Source organism: Lagopus muta, chromosome 1 (assembly GCF_023343835.1).
Source record: "Lagopus muta isolate bLagMut1 chromosome 1, bLagMut1 primary, whole genome shotgun sequence".
Classification (NCBI taxonomy): domain Eukaryota; kingdom Metazoa; phylum Chordata; class Aves; order Galliformes; family Phasianidae; genus Lagopus; species Lagopus muta.
This window is the reverse complement of record NC_064433.1, coordinates 133,749,957-133,767,628: the sequence shown is the minus strand read 5'-3', so window position 1 is coordinate 133,767,628 and position 17,672 is coordinate 133,749,957. Positions and strand designations below refer to the sequence as shown.

At 37.4% G+C, this 17,672-nt stretch overlaps 1 long non-coding RNA gene across 5 annotated transcripts in view; it reads right to left on the bottom strand.

The window, feature by feature from the left end:
- LOC125701535 (uncharacterized) overlaps nt 1-17,672 on the bottom strand; it is a 156,519-nt gene that overhangs the window by 32,828 nt on the left and 106,019 nt on the right. For all 5 annotated transcript variants that reach the window (XR_007380278.1, XR_007380279.1, XR_007380280.1 and 2 more), the window contains one exon: nt 7,271-7,420. This is a non-coding gene — a long non-coding RNA (uncharacterized LOC125701535). The remainder of the gene's footprint in view (nt 1-7,270; nt 7,421-17,672) is intronic.

The following is a 17,672-nucleotide window of genomic DNA, read 5'->3' as shown; positions in this document are numbered from 1 at the left end:
CACATTCTTGACTTATCTTCATAGTGAAGAAGTCATTCTGACTTCACTTCATAGTGAAGTCAGAGTATCTGGCAGATACCTACCATCTTTTGCTTAAAGTTCAGATGAGATAATCAGTAGTGTTCTCCTTTGGGAGATCAATCTCATTAACAACTCTAAACTCTTTACAAGCAACATCATGGCTTCGAGCTGCGGCAGGTGAGATTTAGGCTGGACATTAGGAAATACTACTTCTCTGAAAGAGTGGTCAGGCACTGGAATGGGCTGCCCAGGAAGGTGGTGGAGTCACCGACCCTGGAGGTGTTTAAGGAACATTTGGATTTTGTGTTGAGGAATATGGTTTAGTGAGAACTACTGGTGATCGGTGGGTGGTTGGACTGGATGATCTTGTAGGTCTTTTCCAATCTTGGTGTTTCTGTGATTCTGTGATTCTGTGATTATTATCTTCTAAATCTTTACATCTTTTCATCTTGTAGTGACTGCTTGGGACTGAAGGACAGATGTGCCCTACTTGTATAAGCGTTCATCTTGCTAGTCTTCTGCTGCTTTCAGTGGATATAATACATATTCTGGGGTGCAATTCATTCTGACTTATTTAAGGTATTTACTGCAGGGTGAGATGAATCTCAATTCACAAGTGAGATTCTTCATTACTAACTACAAAGGGAATTCAGAAAAACAGCTCAGATGTAGATGTATGTTTTGCAGCTATTCTAACTAATATAGTTATTTAAGCAAGAGTAGAAATCTGCTATAGACTCAAACACTTAAATTTAGGCATCTACGGTGTAGATTTCCACATGTGACTTAGGTTCTCATTATAACAACAGAGGTCTAGTTAGTGTAATTGGTGGAGTCTGAAGAACAATTCAGATGATCAGATGCCTGCATCAGAATGAAATGTATCCTCTAAACTCTTCTAACTGGATCTCTGTCTTGACTTAAAGTAGATGTTGAACTTATAGATGACTATAATTAGGTAAAATGAACCTCCATCCTAAATCAAAGCAAACTATCAACAACTTTTTTCACATTGTTGGCAAATGAAGACACCATCACTTCAGCTTATTGCAACGTTGGCTCAGTTAACGGAATTGCCTCTACTAAAACCTTAAATTTATGTCATCTTGATGAATTTGGAATTATTTGCAGTATAAAAATCTTAAGAATATCAGCTTAGATGTGCACAGAATACAATGATATCACTTTCATTGACTTCTGAGAACTAATGCAACACAATTTGAGAATGCTACATGACAACCACTTGTCTTCCTGGAAACAGCATCTCAACCAAATGCTACCAACTTGAGACTGAAACATTGTTTTTATTTTTATTTCATTTTATTTTATTATTTTTTTCTGTTAGAAGAAAAAAATGGTCTTCAAATCATGCACCACTTTTCCCTCTTGTGTGAAGTAAAAGAAACAAACTTTCCTCTAAGAAAAACATATTAAACCCTAATGCTATTTAATCCAACTTCCCCTATTGCTCACACACAAAAATGCTATTGCCACCCACGCCTCTGGAGAATATTTTATAAAAGATGTCCTGTCTTAAAACTAAGAGCATTTTAATCTTTTTTAGTTTTCTGTTTTTCTCTTTATTTCTTTGCTTATATTTGGCTTGATTTGGCCATGATTTCCAAGATGGAAATCTAGTTGGCTAATGAAGATACATTTACAGAGAAATACATCAATGTATCTTTTCCTTTGGACACACCAGATCTTTAAAACAACCAGTAAAAAAGTTACAACCTCTCTCTTGTATCATATGCAAGATTTTAGATGCATATTTATTTATTTTTTCCGAAACACGATACCCAACTGTGGTTAAAAATTGCAATCCTCTTAGTACGTGTTCCTTCCCTAAAGATTTCCCCTGTCCTGACTTCTTTAAGTGGGCCATATTTTTTTGTCTTATCCTGCTAGATTTCACAGGCCACTGCTAACATTCTTTTCATGAGAAAACGAGGCCACTGCTAACATTCTTTTCATGAGAAAACGGTTTACCTCTGGGCTTCTCTGCTTCAGTCTTTGGAAGAGGAGTTTTCAGACCAGAAAATTCATATTGCTCAAAGCAGAAAGCTGCCACTTGGCTGTGTAATCTCTACATCTTCTTTGGTGGCAGTGGGAAGGGGTGGGCTATTGTGTGGGGTGTACCTGTGTGCTCAACAGTCAGCCCCAGCTTTATCTGCACTAATGCTGTTGTTCTGGAGAGGCAAAAGTTCAAAAAGTTATCACAATACCTTCACAATGAGTCTTTTGTAAACTGAAAATAGCATGTACACACCAGAGGATAGTAAGGATACTGTATGCTTTAGAACAGCTGGTGAGACTTACTCTATCTATAAGAATTTTGCTGGTTTTAGCAGCATTCCAGGACCGTATAATTCCTCAGAAACATAAGCTTAAGAATGGACACATAGAAAAATAGGGTGGTGTTTTATAAATGGAGTGGGTTTAGAGTTTGTCTTCAGCTGACATTGTACATCCTTGCTTTTACTACATACTGCTCACAAAACCTGAATAACATTTCAGCTATAAATTTTTGATGGACTCCGAACTGCTTGATTTTGGACATGGTCTACTTTCTTTTGAATCTGTTCTAGCTCTTTTGAAATCAATGGCAAAATTCCTACTAAAATAGATGGTGCATGTTCATATGAAGAGGAAGTTGTATAAGCATTCTACATTCATTCTATATTGTAAAATGTCACTTAAGTATTCTCTATTTCATCACTTGAAGCAATTTTCTTCACAAATCTGGAAAAATTCCTCCTCATAAGTTAAAAATAAAACTGGTGTGAATTGTACTTTTCTAAAGAAAAAAGAGAAGTTAAAAAGCATCCCCTTACAAGGGTGTATGTGCGTGCTTGTTTGTATCTTGGAAGGGACTTTATTTTTATGCCTCCTTTATCTCAGCAAACTGTCCAGCGTGGGATGAAAACATTGTCATATGCACATAAGACATAAGGAAAATGCATCCAACTGGCCTGCGTTTTCTCATCTGTTACAGATTTAAGATCTTTAGCTCCACAACATTTCAAATTCCTAAAAATCTGAAAACCAGAGAGCAAGAACTGTGCACAGAAGAAAATCTCTTTTCATCACATTGGGATTATTTTTCTATCCCAGGTGTTTGAGCCTGGGCTTTCTCTTAGTCTAATTGATAACCGGTGGGCTCCTCCCCTTATCCCGCTGACTTTTGTGCCTTCCCTTCCCGGGTGACTACTGTTTCACTTTTCTACCTCATTCACTTATGGTTGACCTGGAGCTCCCGGGTTAAGCTTCCCCACTGGTATTCAACCTTGGACCTTATTATTGTTCTACTCGTCTGACCCCCGATACAGTAAATTCTAACAAGGTGATCTGAAAAAAATCACTCATTTTTTTCTGTGTGGTTTCATGGCTCGTCTTTTTACCGCTCTTGGCTGATGTTCTTTTCTCCACTTCAGACCACCAAGTGCTCTGCTTTAGTTTGTCAATTTATAGTGCTGTCATGGTTTCAAATGCTGTGACCATTGTGTAGAATATACTCTCCTGACCTCTGAGGCAACTTTCTGTATTTCAATTGTTAACTCATTAGGGTTTGGAAGAACAGCTGAAAAGAGAATGGCATTTTTCCCACAATTGCTTCCAATGAGCTGCTTGAAAAGTCATTGCTATCCAGGATTAAGAGAAATGAAGAGGATGCAGCTAAAAATTAGATCCACTTATTTTGCATCCTTGACCAAAAGAAACAAACAAAAACCCTCCATTCAGAATGACACTGATGACTTTCTTTATCTTTAATTTGCTGCCAGGACTCAAGAGAGAAAACATTACTAAGGCTAGCAACAAAAATATAAACTGATTTGTGTAATTCAAACTTGCCAAAGTATGCAAAAAATCTAGACAAAATATATTCTTTTACATAATTTTTGTCTTTCAATATGCTTACTGTCCACTGGCAAAATTTTTTTTGCAATGGTCTTTTGTCTTTGGATCCTGGACCTGGACCTGACTTTTCCCACGCAAATTTTTCTCATAAATTCTGTTTCAAATTGGGAAGAGGGAGGACGTGTAATAGAGAAGTGAATGGTGGGTATCACAAGATTTCATCCTGAAGCCACATACCTCTTTATAGGATAACAGGGCAACTTAACCAAGTTTATTAAAAAAAAAAAAAAAAATTCTCCTTGACTTCCTTCTTTTCCACTTAAGTAGAGAAATCATCTTGTTCACTGACTAAATAAAGAGAGGTCCTTCTATCATTTAGGGATAGATTTACAGCATTAGTAAGGAGTTCATAACTTTCATACTTTGAATTTTCTGATTACTGCACGGTGTCTTATTTCTGAAGTTTCTCCCCTTAATGAAGACTGAATAACAAGTTTCTGAATAGCAAAAAAAGCTGTCCTATAATTTTGACATGCAAAATAATTTAGTGTGGCTTAGAATAGTTGTAAATTTATAAGTTCTAGTTAAATGTGCATTTTTTTTAAACAAAGCATCTTGTATAATTTTTCTATGTTTGTCCAGTGTCATCAGTGTTTAGCTTTAACACATTTTTTTTTTTTAAACATCAAAAGGAAAAAAATAATATTTTCAATCTCATGGGAAATATACTGAGCTTGTAAGAAAATGTTTTGAGAGAATACTTACCACAGTGTTCTCCCAGGTAATGCTAAACTGAAATATCTAAATGTATCCTTTGTTTTTGTGTCTAAGATAAGTAATTAGAATTTACTACTTCTGTAGGAACTCATCTTCAAGAGTTTCTGAGTACTTTGTAAACACTGATTTAAATGCTGTGCTTTCTCTTAAGAAGAGAGTGACTTGAGTATATCTCTTATAATTTAAACAAGCACAATATGGTAATGAAATTTTTCCTCTTGATGCATGTAATACTCTTTTGAAAGATGGGTAAACTGAGGCATGGACCAACCATTGCCTTATCCAAAGCCAGTACAAATGATTTAAATGGTATCTGGTATTTTTCTTCTGCCCTCTAAATTACTTAGCTCTTCAATTGTTTTTGATAAATTGTTATTTAACAGTTTTGTTAAGTAAAAGTCCATCAACTAGAAAAACTTTCTTTTAAGATCTGTTTGTAAATGATATTAACTTAACATTTAAGTAAATTAAAAAAAAAAAAAAAGTAGAAGTCAGTAACTATTTTAACAGAATTAAAATGATAGCGTGAAGCGGAAAGAGTAAAATTGCGGAGTCTTGATCTTACCTAAAAACAGTGGATGAATTTGATTGATTATCTATATCAAACACTGCTAGAATGTTTGCCTTAATAAAAAAGTAAAGCCCATACTATATAGCTTGAATAATACATTTTTCTAATATAATATCATTGCTGCCAGATTTTCCAAAGGTGCAGAATATTTCTTTTCTAAAGAAGTAAGGAGCTCTCAAATCACATTGTTCCACTTAAAAATACATACATTTGCACAGAATCAGAAAGTAATTTATATTAGTGGTGGTATATGTAATTGTTAAAAAAAAAAAGAAAAAGAAAAAAGAAAAAAGTCCACCCAAAAACTTAACTAATTTTGTTGCTGTTCTTCTTCTAAATCATTGTTTTTAACAGATGGTTTGTCATTACTACTATCTGTACTTCAACAAAACTTTATAACCTTGGAAGTTTTTGCTTCATTTTGTTTTGCTTGTTTGCTTTGTTCCTAACAGTTTTTGTAGTGCACTGTTTGTATTTTAAAAGTTTATGTGGATTACTTTCTCAGTGCTTTGAATCTCCGTTAAATTCTTGTCTCTTATGGTACTGGCATAGTAAAACTCTGCTTGATCTGGACCGAAACGTATTTTGATTGTAAATAGAAAGTCTTCTTTTATGAGGATGTTCACTTCACATCTTGAGCAGTGTAATTTTTATACAGGTCTCAGCAATCAATAAAAAAGCCACAGGAGGAATGATTTATCTTGTTGGTTACAGAGACTGTCACCGAGAGAAATTGTAAAAGATCAATTTACACAATCTAGTGTGAGAATGTTATTGATATAACATGGCTGATCAGTTTCTGGTAGTCTATGGGCAGATGCCGAGGAGAGAGCCCTGCCCTCCGTTAGGGCCACTCACCAAGATCTTAATAGACTCACTGGTCCATAAAATGGACACGAAGCCAATGGATAGCAAGATGCTGCGTGCTCATGGTATGCTGCCTGGCCTGCAGGAAAATGGATTGGCTGAGCTCCGATTAGTTAGTTAAGCAGTGTCATGCATCCTCCTCTTCTTTTTTTTTCTTCTCTCTCTTTTTTTTTTCCTCCTGCTGTGAGAACTGTTCACTTGGAGACTCGCTGCTTTAATTACAAAGGGCCCTTTTAACTACAGGTCACAGGAGTTGGCTCACTTGACAGGAAATAAGGAAACAAGCTACCTTCCTGGAAAAAAAAAATTAAACTTCCACTCCTCAAATTAGTTAAATGAAGCTTATCAGCACTTGTTAGTTGATCCTTTGACAGTCTGTTAATTGCAGCTGCTACATTAAGTTATGTTATAACCAGCAGGACATATGATTAAAAAATAAATAAATCTACGATATGCCACATGGCATGTGTTGGTGGAGAAAACAAAGTAAGAACGTTGTTAATCTTTTGCTTAAAATATCGCAGCACAAAAGACATTTACAAGCCATTTTTTCTCTTTATTCTGTGGAATTAAATTGTATTATAACTGAAGGTGCTTCTTTGGATCAGAAAACAGCTTCTCTATAAAATGAGGTTACAAAGGTTCACACTGTATCTTTTTAAGAAGATGCAACATAGGCTACTCTGGAAATGTAAGCAGTCTGTACCAATGATGTTCATATAAACAACTTTAGACATGCTGTTCATTACATGTATTCTTCATTGTGTTATTTTATTTACTGACAGCAATTTCTCACTGTTACTACTGGAGGGAAAGAAAAGAACATTAGCAGCATTAAGAAACCCCACAGCAGTTGTTTCTAGGAAGTGACTCTACTGTAAAACTGCTAGCAAAATAAAGGATCCAAAGGCACATCAAGGGGAAAAAACTGTTTTCATGTGTTTAACCTGTTAATTATAGTAATCTACACTACAGTATAAGTATTGTAACCTGGAATGGGAAATGGGTGTTTGAAAGAATGAGCTGACTAAGACAAAAATGATTAAATCCACACTTGAATGGACGATTTTCATATGTAATTTGAGCTACAAATTCTGAAGTTGTTTCATTTTCACATTTCCATACTCATTGGCACGTATCAAAGTGAAAGACCAGCTGAAATGAATGTTTTCTTACCTTCATCTACTGGAGCGTTTTAAATACTTCTCAAAGTCTGAAGGACATGTTCATCTGGTCCCATAATACGTGTTTTAAAGAGGTGTTTCTTGCTTAATATGAAGACGGGTTATGAAAGTTTGAACATCCCAACTATATTGCTTCTTTCATCTACAGAAGAATGCATATAAATGCAATGTTACTTACATACTCCTGCATATTCGAAGTTCCTATTAATTATCATAGTCTTTCCACATAATAAAACTAATTAACGGACCTCTCACCACATTCATAATATGTGTACTAAGCAGACAAATGTGTCACATGAACCCCTCCAGATCCTTCAGGTCTGAAAGTCAAATTCTTTGTTCTGAAAATGGAAGTAGTGCAGATGTTGTTCCTCTTCCAGTATCATCCTTCACTCAGAATAGTAAAGAAATAAAAGCTACAGAAATATACCTTGACCAGATCTTGTGAGTCCCAAACAAAAGGGTGGGTGGTGAGAAAAGATGGAAGTGTCCAAATGGAGATGACAAGAAATAGAATGAACAGAGATTAGGGAAAAAGGAAGCAAAAAGAAAACTTCTCAATGTTTTCTTCATATGCTGAAATGTCTTGATTTGATGCTACACATAAATGCTAGCAACCTTCCAAGGACACAGACTTCTGGAGTGAGAGTACTAGTCTGGTTCAGCTCTGACGTTTGCTCCTTTCTACCCTCCATAAGGCGAAATTTCCATGTCTGGGGATGAATAATGATGCAAGCATGGTCACAGCACCTGCTGAGCTTTACCAGACCTCCCCACTTACTCATCTTTGACCAGGTTCCAAGTCAAACTTTGGTCACAAATAGATGTTTACTAATTTTTCAAGTGGGGGTGTTTAAAGGAAGAGTAACTTTTTCTCTGCAGGTGCCAGGCCATTCACTGCCTGAGGCAGACATCAGTCACTAAACATCCATGCTCCTCCTCTGCCCTTTTCATGACTGGATCTTCCAGCCACTCAGTAGTACAGCCTTTTCCTGTATCACATACAAGGGTGCTACCCGTGGAGAATGAGTCTAGACTCTTTGCCACCCAGCTGCCTCTGGCACAGCGACATTCTCCCTTTCTGCTTGAATTCCCTTCTCATTTTCTTTCTCTTCTTTCAGGGCTGCTACCAGATGTGCACCATATTCCCTTTCTCAAAGCTAGAAAATTCCAATGATTATTCCCAAATTAAAGGCTACTCAAATTGCGAGTTGTGAGGAAGCTCCTCATGAGGATTTGCACTGATTCACTGTAGGGGCAGCTGGTCACAACATGCCATATTCAGGCCATTAAAGCCTTTCTATTATGGAAAATCCCTCTGACCTTTTGTTTTGAGAATCTCTCACATTTCTGTTGTTTGTAGAAGGCATTTGATATTCATTATAGGAAATCCCCTTGGGCTACGGAATTGTCCTCTGTCCCATGAAATTCCACTTAGGATGCAAAGTAACAAAAACTGCCATTAGAATTCTCTTGTTTGTATCTCTTGGGTGAACATCAGTGGGTTCCAGGCTCCAGGTCAGGCTCGCTCTGGTATGGCCAGGACCAAGAGACACAATGGTGCCCTGGGTCAACTGAAGCCATGGAAATGAAAAGGTGGGTAAAGAAGAGCACAAGTAGGACCTTACTGCACTTAAGCTCTTGCATTATATAAATTCTTAAGCGACCATCTTCAATCTCCAAACTATCTCCCTGAAGTCTTTCTTTAGCTTGGGGAGTAGGAATGAGGCAAGCTCAGTTAATATGTGTGTTTTTACAGCTAAAGTTCTTAGTAACTCTTGCAGTACCAATGTGTCCTGCATTGCAGAACATGCAACTAAGATAGCAGAAATACAGAAAAGAAGAGTGCTAAAATAATGTGCAACAAAGTCAACATTAAATCAGCTTTTCTAACACTGCAGTAGATAGTACTTGAGAGTTAGGAGATGCCTCTGAACTTTGATTCACTCGCCTTAATGTTAACACATTGTGGTGCAAATGTATGTTACATGCGGTCATGCTGCATTTTCCCACTGGCTGTCTACATCAGTACTGTAAGTAGATGTATCAGGAGAAGAGCAAGTTAGCATGCAGAATTAAAATGTTGATATTTTAGACCTAAATGCTTGATTTTACAGTCCAAGCAATAACTTTAACTGAAGAGTTTTGAGCATGAATGATCGTAAGCTGTAGTATTCGGAAACAACATGTTATCTACTGAAGTCAATCTCGGTTCATGAGTATAATTCTTTGGTTAAATAAACTGTACAATTTAAAAATTTCAAATAACTACATAGAACCTGTGATTGTGACAATCCTTACTTTTAGTGTGGTTTGTGAACCCAGCCACTGAAGGTATTCTGCACTCATTTTATTACTTGCACACAGAGGTCCTGCTGAGGACTTTATGGAAGGAGCTGGAACATTCATATTCACTGTGTAAGTATGGACCTACAATGCTTGCTGTGCTCAAGCATCAATTTTATCTGGGTCTCAGAGTCATCTGATTCTTGAGAAGACCACACACATAGAATCATAGTCAGTAGAACCACAGTTAGCTTTGACCTAAGAATTTTGTAACAAGAGATGGATGAGGAATAAATTTTTATTTTAGAAGCATCTCATGCTATGGATTTATACCAATTCAGAAAGAAATCGTATTTTGCTTTTGGAATTCCTCACAACTTAAAAATTTTGGAGTTTTTTGAACCTTTACAGGGCCTTCTTAAATGAAGTATGCTCTTAGGAACTTAGCTGATGAGTAAAGTTGAGGTGATTCCTTCTAGCTTCACTTCAGCTCACTCCTGAATAGCAGCAGTTCAAAGTCTCATGCACATACCTTTAAACATTTTTAACCTAATGTAGAAATTTTTACCTCAATGCAGGACAAAGCTCCTTGTCTCTATACTTGAACAAATAGACAAGGCTCTCCAGTCCTTTGTTTTGGTAGCTTTCTAGGGATGTTACTGGTAATACAAAAATGTGAATTGAGTTTTTAATGATTAGATGCATTTTGAAAGATTTCCAGCTGAGATGGTCTTCTGCAGCATGGAGAGGCACTGAGCACTGCACCAAGCCTTACAGTAACATGCCTCCTCCTCCTTGCTATTTGCTTCCAGCAGTGAGAGGGCTAAAGATGTACTGCAAAGCCCCAGCCACTCCGACACTCAGCAGCACATGTCAGCATGGCATTTGATGTATAAACTGAGGCTCTGGTGATTACCCCAACTCTTACTGCCAATTAAAAAGACAAACAGCCAGAGACACTGGCACTAGGGCAGAGGCTCAGAAGCCATGCTGCTCAGAGGATGGCTCAGCCTCTCTGTGGATATAAACAGGGCAGAAATCAATTTTACTAATTGCAGTGGATACCATGAGATCTGTATCACCACTCTTTTGGAAATAAAATGCTGGTAATGAAACCAGCTGAAATGAAGATGTTACCAACTTCTGACACTTATGAATAACACACACATGAACAGCAGCGTCTCAGATGGAATTTAGGATGTTGGTCAGTAACTACTGTTGAAATCTTCTGCTCTCTTTAATTCCCCATACAATTCCAATGGCAAAAGCAATTGCCAAAGTGAATTCACATTCTTACGCATCATGTTCACATGCTTTTGTGTGTTACTTCTGTTGTATATTATTGCTGGTGGAGCTGCATGAGATTTACTTAACTGAAGGTAAGCTTGTCTGTGGTGTTCACTTTAATACAAAATGCATTATATCCCAGAATTGTATTTTGTCTTCCAGCAAGGAGCCCAAGTCAATAACTTGTAGAAGACTGCATTTGTGTTACCTCAAAACACACAGTAGCATCCTTCTGAGTCGTCTTTATGGACTTACATTTCACCAGAAATATGAACATTCAAGGTTGCTGATGACATATGGTATATATGGTCTTGGTGTTGATGAGGCAACTCTCAGTTGTAACATTCTACTGGTATTGCAGATAAAATGTTATGACATTCTTGTCTCACTCTTCTTCTTCTTCCAGTTTATAGACTTTTTAAAAAAATAACACAGGTCTTATCTTTCATTGTCCAAGTTAATATTTATCTTTCATTCAGAGAGCTTGTCAGAATTTAACACTAACTTTTACGCCCTTCTGATCAAAAAGTTCTACCCTAGAAAACGTAGTTATTTTGGCTGGATTGTTGGGGTTTGAGCTGTTTTTGGTATTCAATTCATTTCTCTCTAGAAAGTATCTTTTCTAACACTCCTGGCTGTACACAGCCAGAGCTTACAAGGTGCACCAAAACTGAAATATCAAATAGAACTGTTGAAATGAGATGCTTGTGAAATGTGTGGAATTATCTGCTATGAACCCATTTGGAATCCTGTGATGAGCAAACTGTGATTTTCAATGTGTCATTACATTGTTGCATCAATGGGTTGTTCAACAGTTCAGTTTAGAAAATAGTCAAGAAATAATCATTATAAGAGGTAATCCTTCCCATTTGGTTCAAATAAATCTGTTCCAACATTAAGCAGACGTGATCATGGATCTCATGAGGTTTCAGTGCTTTGTTTGCATTTACTTGACAGTATTTACTGCTGATTTTGTTGTCAGGTGTTTTATTTTTGATAAGGCATCTTGAAGTCTGCTTTCTAATTATGTAGAGAAGCATGAGGGATAATGGCTGCCATTTCTGATTTTCGTGCTTTCAGCCATACAATGTTGCTCTTCATAAAGAATCTAAGTAAGATGGTTGTTTTGCTATTATGTATGATACTACAATATTTTTATGCTCTGGATGATTCTAACTATTCTGGTGGTTACTCAACTGGAATCATTCCCTTCTAGTGATTAAAAGGTAGATCTATTTTGAAGTTTTCATTCTCAGTTTTTAGATTTACTGTGGAAAATGATTAACAGTATTCTGGAATTACCTTTGTATTGTGTCTTCTTTTGCTGTTCGACAGACAGACGGTCTTGAAAATCTGCCTGGTAGAAGAACCTCTTTATCAAGCATGTTAAATATGTAAATGTACTCAACAATTCCGTTCTTAACCATATAGTTACTTTTTCCTCTATTTTTCCACTGTTCTAAAAAGAATTCTGTGACTCTATTTCCAAAAGTCACAATGGCTCAGCACTCTCTATTTGAGCTTGATTGGCTTTTGCTCCAATGCTTGTTTAGTAAGAACTGCTTGTTGATAAAAACAATTACAAGACTCACTTTTTTCCCAGCTGAACATAGTTCCACTATTTTGTGACTGAAATTTTTGCTATTGGGCAATCAGTTTGTAGAAGCTTGTACTTGTCTTTTAGGTTCTCAACTTACAATATTTCAGTATTGATTATGAGGTGATTTGTCTTCTAGTTAATCAGTTCTAGTAACTGCAATGATTCTATTTTGCACATATTGGCTTCTTCCTCTGTAACCGAGATAAGCATCCAATTGTTTTGGATAGAAGACTGTATTTCAGGGTTCCGTATGAAGAACAGCATGTAGAGTCTTCTAGCAGGTGAATACATGATGGTGCATATGCATTGGAAGATACTGCTAGCAATCATTAAGGATGAGGAATTAGCTAGCAGTAGTTTGTGTTATGCTGTAGGTGGGAAGAATAAGTCTATTGAAGTATGAAAAAGGCAGTGGAATCAGCTCAGTTTGCAGCTGCCTATGTACCAGAGGTTATGATAAGGTGGGTGAAAGAGGAGGAAGAACAGTAATGGAGGAAGTACAACAAGAAGAAAGGCAGGAGTGGAGGCTACAAAGGAGAGTAGAGTGTAATAAAGAAAAGAAAAAAAAAAATACAAGGAAAGTAAAAGAGGAGGAGAAAAGGCAATGCTTCTAGTGGGACTTCCTGTAGCTTCAGTCCATGTTCAAAGAAAGTGCATATAAGATGGCAACCAGTGTTTCTAGGAGACCAACTGAAGACAACAAGGCAAAGTACACTGTTAGATGGAACTGAATACTACTCTTCAACAATGAAAGCATGCCTATGTATCATGGTTATGAGTTTGTCTGAGAAGAACGATGAAGAACAGCCTACTTCAATTTAGTGCAAACCAAACATTAGACATCAGACAAAGTATGTCAACAAGAATAAAAATGACCAAAAAAAAAAAAAAAAAAAAAGAAAAAGAAAAAGAAAAAAAAAAAAGACACAAGAAATTTCCCATGCAAAATGTCACATCCTTCCAAGATATTCTTAAAGAAGAAAAACACTGAAGTATTTTGTTACCATTTTGAAAGCTGTCTACTCCTCACTCATTTCCTGTGTGAACAGTTAGTGCGCAGTACATACAAAGCAGCCCAATTCACTCATCCTGTTCCAAACGGACGAAGTGACCATGAAGATACGTGCTAAGTGTGTTTATTTGGGAAGCTGAAACAGTGTGGCTGTAAAATCTTAGCCTAGCTTCCTGCATAGTCTCTTTCTTGCCCAAGAAGGCAATCCCCTCGCAACATAAATTACCAAGAGTTGGCCTCCCTGTGTGGGTGCTAATGGAGTGTAGGTGCAACTGTTTGAAGAACAGACTTAACATAATGAAAAAATGCAGGTGTTTGAATTGCTAAAGTACTCACAGAGGAGCTGCACCTGCCAAGAATAGGCATAGGTACATGAACACATAATTTGTGGCTGCACGAACGGATATCCAATAGAGACCCTTTTAATAATTTACCACTGAGTCTGTGCAATAGAGTGTCTTACACTGGGAATAGCGTCCAAGCATGAAACAGCAAAAAGAAACAATTTGCTGCTCAAGAAAGGCTCGTTTACTATGAAGACAACTTTGCTCTTACTGATTTGCTCCTGCTCACTATTTGCAGATTGTGTGTAAGGGGAGGTTGCCAGGTGAGTAGTCCAGGTTTCAAAAATTTAGCTAAGGACATCTGTAATTTTAAAAGAGTCAATTACATATTCACCATGAAATTCAGGAGCAGGGGTGCAATTTTTCCAGAAGCATCTACCTCCTCAGTGCTTCTCTGAGCTTGCTGTGGTATTCCAGGCCATCACTTCTTGGCTTACTGACAATAGGGTAAAGAGGCTATATCTTTGTAGAAGCTGTAAGAAAATACATAGATTTTATCTTCTGTGGTGCTGGTTCTAGTTCAGCTTAGGATGGGGGTGAAAGAGAATCGTTTTTCTTGAATGACAGCCATTCAGTATTTTAAATGAAGTGAATTTCTTAGTCTCAGATGAATGTATAGAGAAGGGAGTGCACCACAATACCCTCAGGTTGTACTTCTTGGCAGTAATGCCTGAAGAGGTGTGGAACAGCAGCAACTCCACCAGACATGAGCACAGATCCTCATCTGTGGCTCAGGGCGTAGAACAATCTGCAGTTTTGCCTGGAAGTAGATGGTTTGTGCACAAACAGATACCCAGATATTCAGCTTTTTGGGGTTGTTGCTGTTTTTTTTTTTAAAAAAATTTTTTACTTTTCCTTTTTTCATAGGTAGTAAGTATATTTATTTTCTGTCATCTATGTTCGCTTTCCTCTTGTGAAACAGCAGTGTAGCTGTTAGTTACATTTTGGCAGTCCCAATAGAATCAGCACCTTCATTCATAAGTGGTGATTACTGTCCTGGGGAAATGAGACCAACTTCAATTTGTGGACATTAAGATCTGGTAACAGTGACTGAAGCAAAGTTTAAGAACTGTGTTTTTGAAAATATGTGATAGAGGGTATCTTATTTTGCTCTTAGCTTTGAAAGCAGTGCAATGAAATTACTCCGTTTGGAAACAAAAATTGCCTAATGATGTTTTTATCTCAAAATAAATCTTATGTTAATAAGGATCACTGGTACTGTCATTAGAAAGGCCAAAACATTCAAGCTTCCGCTGCTGAAAAGAAGAAAAAAATTAAAACAACAAGAGAATTTAAAGTTCTTTTTGGAAAGAAAAGAGAAGAAGGAGCAGGAGGAGGAGGGGGAGAAACAAAAGAGAAACTCTGTCTTTCAGTTCCAATAGTTCTTGATGTTTAAAATCTCTGAAGTTTTCTTATGTGTTATGAAAAGCTACAAATTTATCTTTTGCCATTTTCCCAAGGGAAGCTGACCCAAATCCACCAGCAGCAGTTGAAAAGGTTTTTCCAAGCTTTATCAAATGGCCCCAACAGAGACCAGCTTAAAATTAAAAGCTTCCCCTACCAGAGGGAATATATGTGACTTTAATAACTGAAATGTGTTTTTACTTTCTATTACAGGGGTCAAAAGGTTTCTAAACAAACCAAATTTATCAATTATTTAGAGCTGATTTCTTCTGAAGTGGTATTTCTAAGATATTATTTGGTGGATAAATTCAATGTTCTAAGGCCAGCAGCAGCATTTTATTCATAACAAATTTCTCCTAAACTGAATTTGCTGGGGCAACTTAATTTCCACTATCGTGTTTGCACTGTAGAAATATCAACTGAAGTGTTATAGGGCCTAACTAGTGGGCTTTTCAAAAAGAAATTCCATATAAGCATGCTTATTCAGCACCACCCTGCTTGCCATTTATTGCTTAAGAAATGAACTGGTTCACTGTGTCTGCAGTAGAATTCCTTCAGCTGCTGAAATATCCTTAAAAATCACAAGGCACCTTTAAAGTCAGGAAACAATATCTTAAACCACATTGTCACTCTCAGAGCAAAAGACAATAAGGTAACTGTCAGAAGTTTGGTTAAAGACATTTTAAAGTGAAAGACACACATGCATAGACGCACACATTTCCTTAGCTTTTTCTGAGAAATGAACACTTTGTTCAGGTTGTTGCGGAAGGGAATTAGCAGAAAATTTAGAAAGGGGCCATTCTTAATACCTAATAGGGTCCACTGACCATGTAAATACTCTGTTTGTTATACATTAGCTAAACATACATTGGGTTTCTGCCTAAAGTCTGCCATTTGGTGCAAGCAGAAGACGTTACGGAACAGTTCATAAATTCATGTGGAGCCTTGTTAAATGAAACCAACCATCCAAGAGCTGACATTTTGCCATCTTTAAAATAGCTGCCTCTCTTGCAGTAAAACTTCAGGTTTATTTGTGCAAGTAAATGTGAAGTAGTAATGCAATCAAGGTGTTACGGAGATTTTTTTAGAGAGAAATAATCTGACTATTAATAAATAAAAATGTCTTGAATAGGTTCTCCTTATTTATACTTGAAAAAAAATCTTATTAAAAAGCTGTGTCAGGGAAGAGTGAAATTTCATTCTGGGACCAGTGAAAATGTTCTCTTTTTCTTAGCAATACATGCTTTCAGAAATAAGAATTATTACTGTAACTGAAGAACAAGCAGGTGAAAGCTATTCCTCTGTCTTCTGTCTCTCTTTCCCCTTGGGGGGAAAAAATTCTGCACAAGCACAAGGGATTGGCTGGAAGGACCAAAGTGAGCTGGATTTGATTGAGGCTGGGCTAGTGGGGTGATCGAGGACTCTTCCCTAGAGGATTGACTCTGCTTCTATTTCATCTCTGGCTAAAATTGCTAAAATTTTGAGATGGTTTTAAGAAGGCTGTCAGATGAGGGCTTTCTGTTTGTTCTGGGGACTCTGTGCCCTGAAAACGACAGACTGAATCTTGAGTTGAATGATACATCGAGACTGATCACTTCTGAGTGCAAGGTAAAGTGATGGAATGGGTTACTGGAGCTTTGGGCCATTGTTTGGAAGAAACTGCAAGGAGATCACTCTGCCTTAAATTAGCAGCCAATCCACGTCTGTGTGATCTTCCTCATTCCAAGATTAGGAGGCAGTCAAATTGGCATTTCACTTTTGGCTCACTGTTATCAGTGACTGAAAGCTGTCCTACACAGGGCATGCGGTGTGGCTAGGATGAAATGAGCTGCTGGGCACCAAAATCAGTACGCTGCTGTCTTTCACACCAGCTACATTTGTTTCCGAGCCTTGTTTTGTACTGGTCTACCTTTTACCGTGTTCTGTGCCACAAGCAAAACAGAAGAAGGGAAGAGGAGGGTCTGCTTTGCAACTATGAAAAACAGCTATGAAAACGTAAATGCAATAACGAAGGAAGCCTGGCAGATTAGCATAAAGCCTAGGGTTGCTGAAAGGAGTGCTTGTTCAAGGCTCTGGATGGTGGTACTACTTCAGATCACTCCTTGAATGTTTCGGACTCCCTTTGGGAGCATATGGTGAGAGGAGTCAATTGCATTTGTTCCTTCAGAGCCATGACTGCCTTAGGCGACCTTGATGTCAGGACGAAAAAAACCATGGAACTGTGTGCTAGGAGGAGCTCTGAAAAGTACTTGGAGATGTTCTGAGTGATCTGCAGTCATTTCCTTAAATTGTTTTTACTGTCCTAGTCTTGCAACCTGTGGTAAGACCAGGTGAGATTGGAAAACTTCAAGTGATGCCTTTGGCTCAGGATTGATTTGCAACACAGAAGCAGGGAAATGAACTTGCTCTGTGTTTCCCTGCTTTGCTCCCACCCGGTGCAGCTGACAGTCTGGAAGTTCTG